Source organism: Tiliqua scincoides, chromosome 3 (genome assembly GCF_035046505.1).
Source record: "Tiliqua scincoides isolate rTilSci1 chromosome 3, rTilSci1.hap2, whole genome shotgun sequence".
NCBI classification, from domain to species: domain Eukaryota; kingdom Metazoa; phylum Chordata; class Lepidosauria; order Squamata; family Scincidae; genus Tiliqua; species Tiliqua scincoides.
The window spans coordinates 59,303,137-59,314,774 of record NC_089823.1 but is presented as its reverse complement, the minus strand read 5'-3'; the positions used below and the strand labels follow the sequence as shown (position 1 = coordinate 59,314,774).

The following is an 11,638-nucleotide window of genomic DNA, read 5'->3' as shown; positions in this document are numbered from 1 at the left end:
GAATCCTAAGTCAGATAGGAAGGACAAGGGATAATAGTGGCAGCAAGGGATGATGTTCTAGAGCAGGGGTGCTCACACTTTTTTGGCTCGAGAGCTACTTTGAAACCCAGCAAGGCCCGGAGATCTACCAGGGGGGAAGGAAGCATCTGACAGACACCCCCTTCAATGTATGGAGCCCCTGCTGGAGTCTAGTCAGTTTCGTCAGTTTTGTTGCTGCATGCCTGAAGAGCAGCTAAAGTGTCAGTTTCAGTGTCAGTTTAGTGTCAGCTAAATATGTGGTCTAGTCACTAGACGAAACTGACATATTAACAATTTGGAGAGACAGGGCTCCGCGATCTACTCATTTTGCCTCGCGATCTACCGGTAGATCGCGATCCACCTATTGAGCACCCCTGTTCTAGAGCGTATTGACAAATTAAAAATCAACCACTCACTGGTCCTGGTGCGTTCTCCAAGAGTTCTGTCCAGCCCTGGATTCACCAGGTTCCCCTGTGCCTCCCAGTGGTGCTTCAGCATTGGCTGGTCTGGGCCCATTAAGCAAGCAGAGTCTGGCAGTGCACCCGGCAGTGTGTCCACTGAGAAGGGCAGTCTGTAGGCAGCCAGGCAGGCATAGCATAAGATGGGCGAAGTCCTCACCATGGGAGAGAGTTGGGGCAGCTTCTGCAGCCTAATGAGGCTAGTCAGGGATATAAAACCCAAGCAGGGGGAAGTGTCGTCCTCCCAGAGGAGGACTGCCTACCCTGTAGCCAACATGCAGAAGGGAGGCCCCTCAAGGGAGCCCAGTTGGTGGAGGACCAGGGTGTGGATAACCTCCTCCCCACTGAATTTCTGAGGTTCATTTCCTTGGACAATTCTCCAGTGGGACCCATGAGAGAGGGATAAAGTGGGTAATTTGTACCCTGACTGAGAGTCACAAAGGGGACCCAGGAGCCAAAAGAGGAGGCCCAGAAATTTCCTGGGATTTTACATTTTCCTATCTCTCTCACACTCATTGCCCACATGGGATGCTGGAGGCACTGCTCTGTGTGTGTGTGTGTGTGTGTGTGTGTGTGTGTGTGTGTGTGTGTGGCTGCAGCTGCTGCTGCTGCAAGCTGTATGTGCTGGTACAAGGAATGCATACATGACACTCCTTAACAAAATGTCAAATCTGGGAGGAAACTGGCCTGCTAAAGTAGCTGTTTGGCTTAAGGATCTGCTTACCATTAAGGAGTGTATAGGAGTTCAGGGACACAGCTGTAGGACTACAGCTGCTGCAGAAGTCAGTTTTGGTGCATACAGGACACTTTCTCTTCTGGTGTGAGCCTAAATACGATGATGGTACAGGTTCAGCCTATTTATACACGGATTTGACTCAACACGAATGGCCCCTGCAAATGAGAAGGAATGTGCTGATCCCTGGAGAAGGGGAAAAATGCATCCCTTTAAAATCAATTTAAAAAAACTGAACAGTCCTTTAACAATAGCCTCCTTAATGAGAGAGAGAGAAGCCAGCTGGCTGACAATCCATCAATCCTTCTCTCTCCAGGGGTGCCCCTCCCTTCCCCCTAAGCACATGAAAGAAAGATACTTTGCATTGATGAAAGGAAGGGAGTGAAACCTTTCTAAGCACCTTGAGAGAGACTGATTGTTGGATTGTCGTCTTAATGACACTATCTCAACATCACAAAGGTCAGCAAGGCTGTTTTTAAATCACTGGAGCAAAGAAACTTTGTTTTTTAAATTGATTTGATATAGTGCTTTTTATTTTTTATTTTTGCCATCCTTGGAACCCAATAGTTAGTCTCAACCTGTGATTTCCTGCAAAGATTTTCTATATTTAAAAGATTTTAGAGAGACTTAGGAGTGTGTTGGGCTTTCCATATTACTGTATCTAGCTGCTGTTGCTGCACAGACATGCAGACCTGGACTCCAAAGACTTTTCCAGCTGTCTCCATCCTCCCCCCACCCTATTTTGCCCCTCTCCAAAGGGGCACTGCAAAGGGGCCCAAAAGAATCTTTGTACCCCCTGATAAAATTTCTCTCAGAGACCCTCTCTCAGGGTTTGGCCTGGGAAGCCCTGGGACTGAGAGTTGATGTCCCTGCTGTCCCCTTTGGATCACACTAGTTCTTAGGGAATTCATACTGAAATTGTTGATCTAACAAAAATAAATAACTTGTCCTTTAAATCATACTTTTGTCAGAGGACTGGAGAGCAGCCAATGTAACACTAATATTTAAGAAGGAATCTGTGGAAATCTGGAAAATTATAGCCTGGTCAACTTAATGTCTCTTCCAGGTAAACTGTGGAAAGTATAATTGAAGATAGAATTTTTAAGCATACAAAAGAATGAACCTTGTTGAAGTTGAATCAGCATGGTTTCTGCAAAGGTAAGACCTGCTCACTCATCCTGTAGAGTTCTTTGAAAGTGTCACCAGGCATATGGATAGAGGCGATCCTGTTGGCATTGTACACTTGGATTTTCAAAAAGCTTTTGACAAAGGCTCTTAAGTAAACTAATGACCAAATCCTGTTGGGTCCTACTGCCAGCGGAATGTGCATTCCACTGGTGGCGACTGCTGCAAAGCATCTATAAAACCCACTCATGCTGAGTAGTATGCTGCCTGAGCACCAGCGGGAAGGCCAGAGCTTTCCTGCATGTGTCAGGGAATCCCTGGCTAACCGCCAGTTCAGATGAACCAGCAGAGGAGGTGGGAGCAGGGCAGGGAGGGCAGAACGGGGTGGGGGTGGGGCAGGGAAGTTCTGGGAGGGGGTGGATCCTGTGGTGATGGCACGTGCCAGATCCTATCATCTCCAACAGAAGCCTTCCCTGCCCCCTTTTCTCCTCAGGAGAGACACATTGCTGAGCGGGAGGCTTATAGAGGTCTAAGGGGACTTCAATACCCTCTTCCCTTCAAAGCCTTCTAATCTGTCTCTCCTCCCCCCTGCTGAATACATAGCAAGGCAGCCAGATTTACTGATGGTACACAATGCTATTTGGGGTGGTAAAAACCAAGGCAGATTGTGAAGTGTTTTAAAGGATCTCTCCAAACTGGGTGAATGGATAACCAAAACCTTAATTATTAATAATGTATAAAATGTTTTTTCTTCTTGGCTATTACACGTTGGGTCAATGTTTTCACTCAGCTATCTGCTGCTACCCTAAGGAACCAGGAAAGTCATCTTGGCATCATAGTGGATAGCTCAATAAAGGTGTTAACCCAATGTGTGATAGTCATGAAGAAAGCATACTTCATACTAAGGGTCATTAGAAATGGGAGTAATAAGACTGCTGATATTATAATCCCTCCTATCCAAAACTGTGGTTTGCCATGTTTGGAATAAGGGTAAGGGTACGTCTTGCCTCACGAACCTTATATAATTCTTTGATAAGGTCAACAGGCATGTGGATGCGGGAGAACCTGTAGACATTATATATCTGGACTTTCAGAAGGCGTTTGACACGGTCCCTCACCAAAGGCTACTGAAAAAACTCCACAGTCAGGGAATTGGAGAACAGGTCCTCTCATGGATTGAGAACTGGTTGAAGACCAGGAAACAGAGAGTGGGTGTCAATGGGCAATTTTCACAATGGCGAGAAGTGAAAAGCGGTGTGCCCCAAGGATCTGTCCTGGGACCGGTGCTTTTCAACCTCTTCATAAATAACCTGGAGACAGGGTTGAGCAGTGAGGTGGCATAGTTTGCAGACGACACCAAACTTTTCTGAGTGGTGAAGACCAGAAGTGATTGTGAGGAGCTCCAGAAGGGTATATCCAGACTGGCAGAATGGGCAGCAAAATGGCAGATGTGCTTCAATGTCAGTAAGTGTAAGGTCATGCACATTGGGGCAAAAAATCAAAACTTTAGATATAGGCTGATGGGTTCTGAGCTGTCTGTGACAGATCAGGAGAAAGATCTTGTGGTGGTGGTGGACAGGTCGATAAAAGTGTCAACTCAATGTGCGGTGGCAGTAAAGAAGGCCAATTCTATGCTTGGGATCATTAGAAAAGGTATTGAGAACAGAACGGCTAATATTATAATGCTGTTGTACAAATCTATGGTAAGGCCACACCTGGAGTATTGTGTCCAGTTCTGGTCGCCGCATCTCAAAAAAGACATAGTGGAAATGGAAAAGGTGCAAATGATGCCCTGAATCCCAGTTGCAAGGGAGCAACAGCAATTTTTCTAGCTGCCATACAAAATAAGATGCTGGACTGGATGAACCTTTGGCATGATCTAGCAGAACTTACGTTTTTATGTTCTTAAGGGGAAAAGCCTCATTACATGATTGGCGCTTGGCTTGCACGTTTCTGTATTGAAACCAGAATATGAGAAACACTCTTAGAAATGAAAATTTATGCGCTGAACAATTGTTCCAAGAACAATATCAGGTTATGTCATTTAAGTATCCATGTCCCTTGTTGGTTTATGCATTGTGTCCAACATTTCTTGATATGCTAATATACAACTGGCAACTCTAGTTGCAATTTTAAAAATGCTCACTTTGAAGTTGTTCAGAGATTAGCAATGCTTACTGCCAGATAAAAATGTTTTGAGTCAAGGTGCCAGCTAGTTCTTTGGCTCAATATTGATGTTGAACAATAAGAAAAATTGTTAATGTTCTTCTCTAGACAACTAAGTAAAACTATTTCACAATGACAAGTACACAGTAATTAGTTGGAAGATGTTGGGAAAGAGTCTTCTACACCCCCAGCAAATGTTTCATTCCTTGGGGATGCCTACCTTGGTCTGAGAGTCCTCAAACTTGTTCAGGAGCCAGGAAATTGTCTTTGAATAAATGAATTGGTGCTTTAAGTTGGTAAGATCCACTGTGTTATATTTTGTGAACACTCTCTTAAACTCTCTGGTGATTTTTGATCTCTCTATTCTGTGGTAGAAAGCAAAGTCAGTTTTAGAATGGAGACTCATCCCCCTTGAAGCAGGGTGCAAAGAAATAAAATAAAATCAGTGTTTATTCCATCATTATTTCTCTAAAACGATCCTTACTAGCTCTTTATTTATAGTATGCTGTTTCCGGTTAATTGATTTTCAGTCAAATTCTATTCAGCTTGTATGATGGCAAAAAAAGTGTTCTGCCAGTGCAGACTGCCTTATGGGAGTAGCAAAAAGCCCTCCAGCAGTGCACAGAGTCTCATGCTGCCAGAACACTGGCAGGGAGAATAGAGCTTACCCCTTACCTGGTTGGATTTGTGAAGACACAGGTAGGATGGTGGGGAGGCAGGATAGGGCGGGGAAGGGCAGAATGGAGCTGTGGAGGGCAGACCAAAGGTGGAACAAGGTGGGGCAAGTGCACAGGGAGGTAACAGGGGCAGGAGGGGGAATGGGTCTGGGAATGGAATAAGTTCAGTGACAGCCAAATCCAAACCCCCTTCTCAGACCAGATCCAGCTGCATGGGTCCAAAAGGACCTGCACCAGCAATTTCCATGTAGACCTGTTTGCACCATGGAGGTTTACTCTTGGGTATGGAAACAAATGTTCCTTTACCCAGATGAGACCCCTGCAGCTGCCGCACCTCAGGATGTAGTGGTAACCATTTTGGTGTCGCCGCATTGGTGGGGGTGAGGAGAATAGAATTGGGCTCTTAGAAACGCCAGAAGAATTTACATGGGAAGTAGCTCTTGGGATATAAACTAGGATTAACCATTGCTTCATGGCAACCTCCCTGCATAGAAAAGCCTTCTACTTGGTGCTTCTTTGTCCAGTATCAGCCTTACTGTATATCAACAGAGGAAGCAAGATTGCCCATTTAGATGCACAGAGCTGCTTGTCCCAGAGCAGCATTAGACATTAAAATTTTGTAGAAAACAAAGCAAAACTCCTGCGTATTTATAGCTTTAAAATACTGGCTGCAGTGCATAAATTACATGTACAATAAAACCAATAACAGTCATTATATTGCCTGTAATAAAATTGGCATAAGTTGACAATTTAATTTGTATGTGCAGGGCTTAGTTGTGCAAACCTTCAGCACATAGGGCACATTACTCATGAGTCATTTCAGTGGAAACAGACCTCTTCTGTTTTCATCTGTATTGTTTTGAAGCATTATCTTTCTTTGATTTCCCCTTCTCCCTTAAACAATTGTTGAAATGAAATAGGCTCTCAAAATTGTATTTGGAAAGACCCTCAACATGAATGAATTCTGTTATTGTTTGTAGTGCAGCAAGTCCTCACTTAACAGTTGTCGATAAGATCTTGGAAACTGCATCTTTAAGCGCAGTGACTTCTAACGAAACCAATTTTACCATGGCTAATTGATATACGTACGTAAACAAGAGTTAAGTTCCTACAGCATATTTCTGGTCACAAAAGCATCACCAAATGTCTACAAGAAACTCCCAAACAGTTCTAATATTAAAAATGTGAAATAAATGTGAGTTTTCTAGGCTAGAGAAAACCCACACAGGCATGGGGAGAACGTGCAAACTCTACACAGACAGTGGCCCGGTCTGGAAATCGATTTTTTTTCTCATAATCTTTATAACGAATGGCTTAAAATGAAACGACTTTAAGTGAGACTGCTCGCTATACTGTACATGGTGTGTGTAGTGAGGAGAGGAATGGATGGTTTGAGTTAAAACATAAAACTATGTTGGGATCATTCTATCTACCCTTTGGGTTGTAAATTATAAATGGAGTGACATACATTTTGCATTTTATTTTAGAGGTTATGGTGGGTGAAAAACAACAGTTACAGAACTTTTTTTCTCCCTCCTGACTTTCCAGATATGATGTATCTGGAATATTTTGCAAGGTAGTGTATTACACTAAGCAAGAGGGGCCCAATTTCCTGCTGAACTGGTTTTAAACCAGTGTAGCTCTATAAATGATGTCCGTACCCAAGGATATAAAAATAGTATCTTTTTGTGTATCAGCATAAATTATGAGTCTGTATAAGAAGTACGAGAAACTACTTCCATGGAATGAAACAGCACTATATATAATGAAACTTGGAGTTACACCGTTTTATCCCCCTCCTGCACTGCTTTTCTACCGAAGGCAGTCTGAATACAAAGTGCAACTAAATTGAGTAATAGCTCTCTGACTGCCAGCTGGATTTCCAGAAGAGCCTGGCAGACGGAAACCTCTGAATATCTCCAGATACGGACTCACATGCGATATAACAAATTGTTCTGAACTTAATGATCTAATTTAATAATGGAAAGCTAGTGCTATCTGGTATGTTATGCAACATGTTTCTGTCATCTTTCTTTTCTCTTTCTTCAAAGAAGTAAAACATATTGAACCAAATTATTTACAGTATTTTCAATTAGGCTTGCTGCTTATTCGGAAGCCCCAGCCCTCATCCTTTCCTAGATGGCTAATTGGATTCTTATGTTGCTTTGCTAATTGATAAATATGTTTTGTAAAACTTGTGGAAGTGACAAATATTTTCCTTTGACAATTTTAATATTTTTTTATTTTTTTTAAATAAAAGCAATATTTTCCTTCTAATAAGATTCTTTTGAGATGGCAGATTCTGAATGCTATGTCTCCAAGGTCTGAATAAGAGTCAGTTCAAATGCATTTTGTCCCTTATAGGGAAGCTACTGAATGTCATTTCTTTATGGTGGCACTTCAGTGAAGGGTTATGATATATGTAAGCCTTTTATTATATGTATTGGTCCAATTATATATGTGGAGATTCTGTACATTGCCATCTAGGTTATGGGGTGAAGGAGATGTTGCCAAAAGGAACTGAGTATGCAATCCTATGCACACTTTCCAGAGAGTAAGCCCCATTGACTAGAATGGGACTTACTTTTGAGTAGACATATGTAGGATTGGACGGACATGCAGATTTTGGCATCCATGGAGGGTCCAAGAATGGTACCTCCCATGGATAAAGAGGCTCCACCTGTATATAAATTAAAATATAAATTAGCTTGTTGGATAATGAAGATGGAGTACTATATCCTGGATCTGTAACTTGACTAATAGTGGCTTGGTTTGGTGTTATAGCTTTCACCTGAGTTGGAAACTATGGTTTGTGGTTGCTCTGTGAACTAGAATTACAAACCAGAATCAAATTGTGGTTTGTTTCAGACTAGGGAGGGAGGAAATGTACAAATGCAAGTTTTCTTGAAGTTTGATGTTGTATCTGAATATATGTGTGAATATGCTTGAAAAGATTATTATCCTGTCTTAGTGTGACTCAGAATTGGAAGAAGTTTCTTGTTACTAAATACAGGGGGCACCCATATCTGCAGATCCCATACCCACAGTTTCACTTAACCTATGAAGTGGATTGGATCTGCACCCCTCTGCATCCCCTACCCCTTCTGGTGGTGAGGGGAGCTGGGCTTCCCTTGCCTGTAGTCAGAAGACTGTACGCAGCATGACCACTCATGGCGGACCACAGGATGGCCTAAAAGACAAAAACAAATTAAAAATACATTAAAAAGTGACTTTTGGTTTTATGATAAAACTGGAAGTGAAATGACTTTTTAATGCCTTATAAGGCATTATAAGGTCCAGTGAAGCCCTGAAGCTTTCCCAGACCTCCTAAATCCTTATAAGGCATTAAAAGCATCACTTCAGATTCTACGATAACACTGGAAGTTGCTTTTTTTTTTTTTTTTTTTTGCCTTTTAGGCCATTCTGAGGCCCGTGGTAGCTGTAGGTGGTCACGCATTGCCTCTGCAGGCCTCAGAAAGCCTCTGGAGGTGAGGGGAGTCCAGCTCCCCTTGCCTCTGGAGGGCGGTGTGCATACCTGGTTATCTGCTGTTTCAATTAACTGTGGGGGTTCCAGAATGGAACCCTTGTGGATTCTGTGGCATTCATGTAAACTATGGGAATTGTACAGTTAAAAAGCTGTAAGAGTAGTCAAAGATCTTTGATTTTTAGCAGAGGATCAATCTAGGAGATACAGTTTTATTCCCACCTTCTAATAGTAACTTTAATCTTGCATAAGTGGCTCTGTCACTTATAAAACACTGTCATGAGATACATGTGTTACCAGCATTGTGCAATGTGCTTGTGCTGTACCTGGGGCATCCTATCTTTAGCACATTGTTTGCTAGGTAAACAAATTTATGGAAAATTAAGCTGTTAATATTTATTTCTCCATTCACAGCATGAAGATAAGGTATTTTTTGAGGTGCTGTGTAGGCCCAGATCATCATTAAGACAAAAGCATTACACAAAATGATTTTGTTTTTCACTGTTTAAAAAATCTTTTGATGACAAACGTTGGACTAATATGTTACAAACTGCATTCATGATTATGATTAAAAGGCAAAAGCAATTGTGCCACTCCAGAGGCTTTTGCTATGATATAGAAGTCCATTTACATGTTGCCAAGGTACTGAATACACACAGCAGGGCTTTCTTTTTGTTTTTAGAATCACAGCTGCCTAATACTCAAAGGTGATTTGCAATATGGTTTGCAAGCATGGCTTGAAAAATAGCTCTTACTGCTTTCTGGAATGTAGTGTATGCATCCTTGTGGACTTTGGCAAAATATATATGATGTGGACTTTTAGCCCACACTTATAAGCTTTGCTCTGTAGTGAACATCAGTGTTTGAGAGGGAGATTTTCACTTCTGAATCTATTTCTGCATCTTTGCCGCTAATACAAATTCTGATAAAAAATATTGCCATGGAAAAGGCAGATTATGAATAAAACAAGCCCTTGTTAACAGCAGTGGATTTACACTTGGTTCTGCTCTGTTGGGGCTTTATAAAGCAGTGGTTCAGATGTGAAGCCAAACCATGGTTTGTCAACCGAAATCATCCAGTGAATGATGGTTTGCAAGCAGGTACCAAACCAGGACCTGAAAACATGGTTTGGAGAAACTGAACTGACAAGTCAATACAGTAATCATTCAGATATCAAATCATGATTTTATGTTCCAGACAACAAGGAACCCCAGAGTTTCTCTTCTCCCCACATTCCCTGCAAAGCCCTGCATGCTCTGCTAAATAGTGTAAGTCTCAGTCATGTCTCAATTCCCCCTCAGGCGCCTCTTTTCTAGACTAAAGAGCCCCAAAAGCTGTAGCTTTTCCTCATAAGGGAGGTGCTCCAGCCCAGTAATCATTTTGGTTGCTCTCTTCTGCACCAAGTCATTGGTAGAGTTAAAACACATGGAAGATTATCTTAATGGTAAAAAATGATACTTTCTAAATTTAAATCAAGGGGAAAAAACCATTTAGCAGATTTACAGTTCAGATCATCAAGGTGTGGGTGACAACTGCCACTCCTTCTTGCTGGTATGTCAAGCAAGAAGCACTCCTTCTTGCTGGTATGTCACTTCTTGAGGGTAGTGACCTTAGTGAAAAGGAGCAGTGATTGCTTCACCCTGCCCCACTGTAGTTACTAGTCACAAATCTAGTTGGAGTCAGGGTCAGCCCATCAACAAGTCTGACCAAGCAGTCATCTCAGGTGGCAGGTCCCAGCCCACAGTTTGAGAAATGCTGGACTAGAGATCTATTCCTTACATCCTCTGCCACTCTTCTTCCTCTTCTCTTTCAAATCCAGAGAGTAGAAGAGGCTCTGGAAGGCTTGTGCATTATCAGATAAAAAGGGTATTTTTGGCAACAAGGTACTACACAAGGCGCAGCACTTGGGGGCTACTTCAGACACCAGCAAATCTTGGGCTAACCTGGTTGGAGTGCACTCTGCCTCTCGATCTATAATCCATCTTTATATGCATTGCTATAGACCCATTCTCTTTACTGCCCAAGAGATTGGGAACTGCCTCAATCCGCTTGCGAACCTGGCCCCTGTGTCACCTGGGGTCAGGACCTCACAATGCTCCCCGCTGGTCCACCCCTTACCGTCACATCCACACAGCCTCCTCTGGCCCTCCAGAGGGCCTTTAAACATCACTTCCGGTTTTACAATTAAAGCCGGAAGTGATGTTTAGAAGGCCTCTGGATGCCTCAGAAGTCCTCCAGAGCAGGGGGTCTCCAAACCCCAGCCCAGCGGCAAGCCTCTGTCTGGCCCTCAGCAAGCCTCTGGTCCCCTCTGGCATGCTCAATCGAATGTGACCATAGCCGTGCTCCAGTTGCATCTGGTGGGTGTTCTGAGGGCTGGGGAGGCCATGTGCCTCCCCTCAGAATGCCTTCTAAAGGCCTAAAAGCATCACTTCCAAATTTTCCTGAAAAACCAGAAATGTCATTTTTGGGCCATCTGAGGCTTTATAATGCGTTTATTTAAATTTAAATTTTATATTTAAAATTTATTTATTTTTCTGGCCTTCGACACCATGCCAGATATTTAATATGGCCCTCTGGCCTATAAGTTTAGAGACCCTTGCTCCAGAGGACTGGAGGAGGCTGTGCACAGCCTCCCCGGCCCAAACAGGCCTCCAGAGGGTGACCAAAGGTGGTGGCGTGGGAGAGGCCGGCGCCCCCAGAGGTGTGGCGCACAGGTGCACTTGCTCCCTTGACCCCCCCCCCCGGTATTCCTAGTCCCACTTCTACATGCTGATGTGGGATAAGCCTGATATATGCTCAAATAGAAAATTGGCTGATGACTCCACAAATAGCTTCCACTGATGCATTCACACTTCCAGTGATGATGAGAGACCTTATCCTGTTTCAAATCAATTCCACTTCCATGTAAACCGGGCCTATTATGTATTATCATTTACTAATTGTACCAGAAATGTGAATAAATACAAATTTCTGGAGC

The 11,638-nt window shown here is 43.0% G+C and overlaps 1 protein-coding gene across 1 annotated transcript in view; it reads left to right on the top strand.

The window, feature by feature from the left end:
* Nucleotides 1–2,313: 2,313 nt before the first annotated feature.
* Nucleotides 2,314–11,638, top strand: part of TIAM1 (TIAM Rac1 associated GEF 1) — a 139,079-nt gene continuing 129,754 nt past the window's right edge. Inside the window, exon 1 of the mRNA XM_066621633.1 lies at nt 2,314–2,367. The gene's annotated coding sequence lies outside the window, so the exon portion shown is untranslated. The remainder of the gene's footprint in view (nt 2,368–11,638) is intronic.